Here is a 7287-nt window from a genome sequence, read left to right as displayed (position 1 = left end):
AGTATCCTTCCCCATCTCTTCTAATTAGTTTTGGTTTGAAGCCTATTTTAATCAGATATTAAAATGGCTACACTATCTTCCTTTTTAGGTCCATTTGCTTAGAATATATTTTTATATTCTTTTACTCTGAGGTGATATCTCTCTTTGATGTTAAGATGTGTTTCTTGGATGCAGCAGAAGGATGGATCTTGTTTTTTAATCCAGTCTCTTATTCTGTGTCTTTTTATTGGGGGATTGATGTTATCAGTGAGCAGTGTTTATTGATTCTTGTTATTTTTGTCATGGTGGTGTGGGCCCCCCCCTCAATTCTTTCGATTTGCTGGTCTGATATTGTTTATTCCTTGTCTTTCATGAGTGTGGTTAGCCTCTTTAGGTTGAAGTTTTCCTTCTAACACCTTCTGTAGTGCTGGATTTGTTGAAAGTTATTGCTCAAATTTGGGTTTTTGTGTCTTTCTTTTTCCTTATATTGTGATTGAGTAGTCTGGGCTGGCATCTGTGGTCTCCTAGGGTTTGTAGAACATTTGTCCAGGTCCTTCTGGCTTTTAAAGTATCCATTGAGAGTTCAGGTGTAATTTTATTAGGTCTTCCTATACTTGTTACTTCGTCTTTTTTCTCTTGCAGCTCTTAATATCTTTCATTATTCTGTATATTTAGTGTTTTGGTTATTATGTGACATGGGGAATTTCTTTTTTGGTTCAGTCTATTTGGTGTTCTATATGTTCTTGTACCTTGATAGGCATCTCCTTCTTTAGGTTGGGGAATTTTTTTTTTCTGTGATTTCAACATAAAATATTTTCTGACCTAGGTTTCTTCTCCTTCCTCTATTCCTGTTACTTGTAGGTTTGCTCTTTTTATAGTGTCCCAGATTTCCGGGATGTTTTGTGCCTGGGTTTTTTAGACTTAACGTTTTCTTTGACTGAGGTATCGATTTCTTTTGTCTTCGGTTACTGAGATTCTCTTCCAACTCTTAAATTCTGTTGGAAGGTTTGCCTCTGTAGTTCCTGTTTGAGTTTCCTTTTCAGTTTTCCCTTAGTTTGGGTTTTCTTTATTGATTCTATTTCCATTTGCACGTCTTGAGCTATTTCCTTCATTTCATTCCACTCTTCACTTGTGTTTCCATGTATTTCTGTAATAGATTTATTCATGTCCTCTTTCAGGACCTCCAGCATCCTCACTCACACAGGCTCTTTGGAGGTCTTTGTCTTGTGCTTCAACTATACTGCGTGTCTCAGGACCTGCTGTGGCGGCCTTTCTGGGCTCTGGCAGAGACATATTGTCCTGGGTTTTCTTAGTTGTGTTTTTACACTAGTGTTTAGGCAACTGGGTTTGGAATGATTGTTGTTCTAGGGGCTGCTGTCTTGTCTTGTCTTTGTTGGGTGTGTGTTCCATTCCTCGGTTTCTGTTGCATTCTCTGAATCTTCAGGAGAGTGTGGTGGCTATGGGTTACCTGGTAGGTGTCTTTATTAGGGTTTTATTGCTGTGAAGAGACATCATGGCAACTCTTATAAAGGAAAACATCTAATTGGGTGGCTTACAGTTCAGAGGTTTAGTCCATTATCACAGCAGGAAGCATGGCAGCGTGCAGGTATGGTGCTGAAGAGGTAGCTGAGAGTTCTGCATCCAGATGGGCAGGCAGCAGGAAGAGAGAGAGACATTGAGGGGTCTGGCTTGGACTTCTGAAACTCCAAAGCATATCCCCAGTGACACACTTCCTCCAACAAAGCCATACCTACTCCAACAAGGTCACACCTCCCAATAGTGCCACTCCGGGTGAGTTCATCAGGGCCATTTTCTTTCAAACCACCACAGTAGGGAATGCCTCTGAGATCCTGCCAGGTTTGGTCACTGGGGGTTCCAGTTAGAATGTGTTTCTTGGTATTAAGAGATGACACTTGGGGGAGGGAGATGGGGTAGAAGTGAAGTGGAGGGATATGCTGAGGGGATCCGTGGAAGGATGGAGGCAGGGTGTGCCACCAGGACCTGCTCCCCTGCCCAGTGTGTTCCCGGAGAGTGGCTGCAGAAGTTGGCAGCTGAGACAACGGGATGGGGTGGTGAGGGAGGCTGCAGGGAAAGAGCTGGTCTGCTGGAGATGGGAAGAGGGAGGGTGAGAAGGTCGCTGCAGGTGGGCTGCTACAGAGCTGGGGATGATTGGATGTGGAGGCGAGGAGGGAGAGGAGAGGTCTGAAAATAGCCTACCTGCTTCCCTAGCTTTATCAGGTCCCACGGCTGGCTAATCTATAATGGGCTCACGGCTCTAATGCATGCAAAGTCTGATATTTGTAGTCAGATTTTTCTTTGGGCCAGCAGCTCACAAATAATGACACAGAGACTTATTATTAATTATAAAAGCTTAGCCATTAGCTTTGGCTTGTCCCATTACCTCTTATAACTTAAATTAACCCATATTTTTATTAATCTATATTCTACCTCATGGTTTTTACCTCTCTTCCATTCTGTGTGTCTGACTCATTCCACATCTCCATGGCATCTCCTGTGTGCCTCAATTATCTCCTCTTCCTCTCTCTGCCTGGAAATCCCATCTATCTCTCCTACCTAGCTATTGACTGTTCAGCTTTAAACTACACAGTCATATCTTCACACAGTGTACAAATATTCCACAACTTTCCCCCCTTTTTGTCTAAATAAAAAGGAAAGGTTTTAACTCTAACATGGTAAAACTATTCACAATAAGAACAATTACCAGGTAAGGATTACATTCACAATGTCCAGTCCATTTGTATTTGGCAAATTTGGAGAAATTATTATCTATTTTACCTTGATGAATCCAGTGTTTCATACCTAAACTATTTTTATCATAACTTGTATTACCATCCTAAAAATATCCTTTTAGACCTTAAAACATCTTCTTTTTTTTTTTTTTTTTTTTTTTTTTCGAGACAGGGTTTCTCTTGTGTAGCTTTGCCTTTCCTGAATCACTTACCCAGCTCCTCGAACTCACAATCCACCTGCTCTGCTCCCGAGTGCTGGATTAAAGGCGTGCGCCACCACCGCCCGCCCGGCTTTAAAACATCTTCTTAGATAACAGCTTCAGCTTAATCCAGCACTCAGCAGAGCCAGATCTCTGTGAGTTCGAGCCAGCCTGCTACCAAGTGATCCAGAAAGCGCAAAGCTACAGAGAAACTGTCTTGAAACCAACCTTCTGAGAGTGCTCAGAGTTAAGACACTGACATCCTTTCATTCAGCAACCACATGGTCTCACAACCATCTGTAATGAGATCTGTTCTTCTGGTGCAGACATAACAGCAAGAACACTGATAAAAAAAAAAAAAAAAAAAAAAAAAAAAAAAAAAACAGCTTCAGCTTCTATGTCTCTCAACCTTTATAAACGTTAGGTCTCTTATGTGAGTTTTTAGCATCCATGAGAGCAGTCTTGAAGCGTGATAATACAGTGGAAGGGGAATGCAGAGAGACCAGCTGCCTCTTTTATAACAGTCCCCCCATGACCCTCGAAGCCCCTGAGACGTCATCACTTCTCAAAAGTCTCACCTCTTCATACTGGTTACAATGGCAATTGAAGTCCAACTTGAATTTTAGAGGGAACATTTGAATCATAGACTCTAACCCATGCCAGGATCATTTATTATCTACATTTTTAAAGTATGATTCCTGTTTTTTAATAAATAAATAAAATCCTTTAACTAAAAATATAAAACAAAACAGAATTCCCCTTGAAACTGGACTTGCCGTCTCTGGATCTGTGGAAAGCCGGCTTGAGTCTTGTTTCCTTAGCTAGACCAATCATGTTAGCTGAAGAGAAGTGAAGTGCAGTGATTGGCTACCCTTGGCTCGGGGTATACTGGATCATATAGCTAGAGCAAAGGGAGAGAGATACTAAGGACTCTCGTCCCTTAATCATATATTGAAGTCCTAGACCCAGGTAATTATGGCTAAATGAGGTCACAAGGATGGGGTCCGGATCCCACAGGACTGATGTGAGTGGGGCTGTCTCTGACTCTTTTGCCTGCTCTTGGGACCCTTTACTTCTGTTTTAAGGTATCGATTGCTGTGAAGAGGCACCATGACTATGGCAACTCTTATAAAGGAAAAATATTTAGTTGGGGTGGCTTACATTTTCAGAGGTTCAGTCCATTATCTTCATAGTGCAACACAGTGGCATGCAGGCAGGCCTGGTGCTGGAGAAATACCCAAGTGTCCTACATTTTTACTTGCAGGCGACAGGAAGTGGTCTGAGACACTGGGCATGGCTTGAGCATATATGAGACCTCAAAACCTGTCTCCACACCGACACACTTCCATCAACAAGACCACACCTACTTCAACAAAGCCACACCTCCTAATAGCGCCATTCCATTTGGGGGCCATTTTTTTCAAACCACCACATCCTCCTACTGGGTTCCCTCATCCAGCCTGATACGAGGGGTTGTGCCTAGTCTTATTGCATCTTGTTATGCCATGTTTGGTTGATATTTCTGGGAGTTCTGCTCTTTTCTGAAGGGAAAAGGAGGAACAGTGGATCTGGGGGAGGGGAGATAGGGGGAATGGGAGGACTGGAGGGAGGATGGAGGAGAGATTGGAGGTGGAGGGGAGATGGGAGGCCTGGAGGGGAGATGGGAGGACCGGAGGGGAGATGGGAGGAGGGGAGGGGGGTGGGGGGGGGGGGGGGGGGGGGGGGGGGGGGGGGGGGGGGGGGGGGGGGGGGGGGGGGGGGGGGGGGGGGGGGGGGGGGGGGGGGGGGGGGGGGGGGGGGGGGGGGGGGGGGGGGGGGGGGGGGGGGGGGGGGGGGGGGGGGGGGGGGGGGGGGGGGGGGGGGGAGGGGGATGGGAGGCTGGAGGGAGATGGGAGGACCGGAGGGGAGATGGGAGGACTGGAGGGGAGATGGGAGGACCGGAGGGGAGATGGGAGGACCGGAGGGGAGACTGCAGTGGGAATATACTGTATGGAAATGACTAAATAGAAAGCAAAAGAGGGGGAGAAGAGAGGGTGTGTTGCTCACCCCTTACCCGCCTCTGTGCATAAAGAGAAGGGGGAAATGAAGAAATAATGGGACAACTTTCCTCACAGGCTGCAGAGACGCCTCCTCAGAATCCAACCCTGTGGGACCTTGATACTGAGTTTCCATCCTCCAGGCCTGTGGAATGGAACACTTGCTGTCTAATGTACTTGGTCTGTAGGTTTTTGTTATGACAGCCCGAACAGATGGATATAGACGTGGTTTCCCAAAGTGCATGGGTCACCTGAGGGCGGGGGTGGGGTGGGGGTGGCAGGGGTGGGGTGGGGTGGCACAGGTGTGCTGGCTTAGGGCTGGGAGAAGCACTGGGAGCCAGGCGACTCTCTACTCCAAGTCTGTGCCCTGCAGCACTATCGCCAAATGCTGCCAGTGGGGGAGTACATCCGGGAATATGGGTAAGGTGAGGCAGTACCACACTCCAATAGGGGTCTGTAGAGGAGGTGGCCCTCACTTGCTTTCCCCCAGTGCTCCTGCACATGGGCTCCCACAGTGACTCCACACACTTCTGGGGTCCTTTCCCCACGGTGTCGGGCATATACACACGGTGTGCTCAGACACACACTGGTTCACACTAGAAAATCAGGAAAGTGTTCAAAAGACTGTTGGGAACGTGTCAAAGGGCAGAGGCGCTAACCCGAAGGGGTTTCCACTGGCCAAATCAAAGACAGCTTGAAATCAAAATTAATAATGATAGGGCCAGGGAGATGGCTCAGGGAGTAAAGTGCTGAGCTCACAAGCGTGACATGAAGTTTGTCAGAATTCCCCATAAACCTGACACACAGAGAAAACTGGAGGTGGTGGCACACACCTGTAATCCTAGCACCGGGAGGCAGAGACTGGCAAACCCTCAAGGCCTGATGGTCAATCACCCTAGTGAGAGACCCTTCTCAGAAAAAAAAAAGAAAAGAAGAGAAAGAATGAAAAGGAAAGGAGAGAGAGAAGAGAAGGGAGAGAAGAGAGAGAAGAGAAGAGAATAGAAGAGAAGAGAAAGAGAAAAAAACAGGACCTGAGAGACGGCTCATCAGGTTAAGGTACCTGCGGCTGTCCCTGACCTCCTGCACCCCATCTCCAGAAGTCACACGGTAGAAAGAAAGACCAGTCCCGGCATACAGTCCTCTGACCTCCACATGTGTATGGGGCATGCATAACCCCCCCCAACAAAAACAAGTAAATTTAATCTTAAAAATGGACAGCATCTGAGGAAGGACACTGTGGTTGTCCTCGAACCGCCTGCTACACACTGACATGGACACACATACCTGAACATACACATTCACACACACACACACACACACACACACACACACACACACACCACATAGAAACAAATACACAGTGATAGCAATGAATTAGAAGCTACTGTAAAAAATAAGGATCTATAGGCCCACAGTGGTAGAAAAAAGTCAATAAAGGGAGGGGAAGAGTCCTCTGTGTAGTGGCACACAGCACTCACGAGGCTGAGGAGCAGGATGACAAGTGTGAGATCAGCCTGGACTCCACAGCAAGACCCTGAGTCTTGCTGTCAATCAAGGAGCAAGAAATGTTTTTCCCGGCCGGGCGGTGGTGGCGCACGCCTTTAATCCCAGCACTCGGGAGGCAGAGCCAGGAGGATCTCTGTGAGTTCGAGGCCAGCCTGGGCTACAGAGAGAGTTCCAGGAAAGGCACAAAGCTACACAGAGAAACCCTGTCTCAAAAAAAAAACCAAAAAAAAAAAAAAAAAAGAAATGTTTTTCCCTTGCAATGAAATTCCAACTACTAACTACAGAAAGACTGAGTCAGAACGTCTCCAATGGACAGGAGAACTCATAGGTGACAGACTAGCATGGGACAAGATATCAGAGTGACCTCAGAGGGTCACTCCGTGTTACTAGCTACAGAGGGGAACATGGTGGCTTTAGAGAGGACTCCGCCCTCATCAAGGGGCCAAGCCAATATGACCTGTCTTGGGTCAAACTCCCATCAGCACTTCCAGATAGGTACACGGCATCATGGCTGTGCCGAAGGGAGGCTGCGCTTGGGAGTCCTCTCATGTCCGTACAGCCATACTGGATCCACGGTGCTTTCTAAGAGTTTAGAAAATGGTCTTATTTTGGTGCATTGTGTGTGTGTGTGTGTGTGTGTGTGTGTGTGTGTGTGTGTGTGTGTGTGTCTGTGAGTGCTTGCACGAGTCACCAGAAGAAGCCAGATTTCCTGCTCTAACTCGCCACCATATTCCCTTGGGACAGGGTCTCTCACTTGAACTTGTTAGGTTTCTAGCAATCCCACTGTCTCCATCCTCCACAGCCCTGGGGTTCCAG

This window comes from Peromyscus leucopus, chromosome 2 (genome assembly GCF_004664715.2).
Source record: "Peromyscus leucopus breed LL Stock chromosome 2, UCI_PerLeu_2.1, whole genome shotgun sequence".
In the NCBI taxonomy this organism is placed as follows: domain Eukaryota; kingdom Metazoa; phylum Chordata; class Mammalia; order Rodentia; family Cricetidae; genus Peromyscus; species Peromyscus leucopus.
This window is presented reverse-complemented; position numbering follows the sequence as displayed.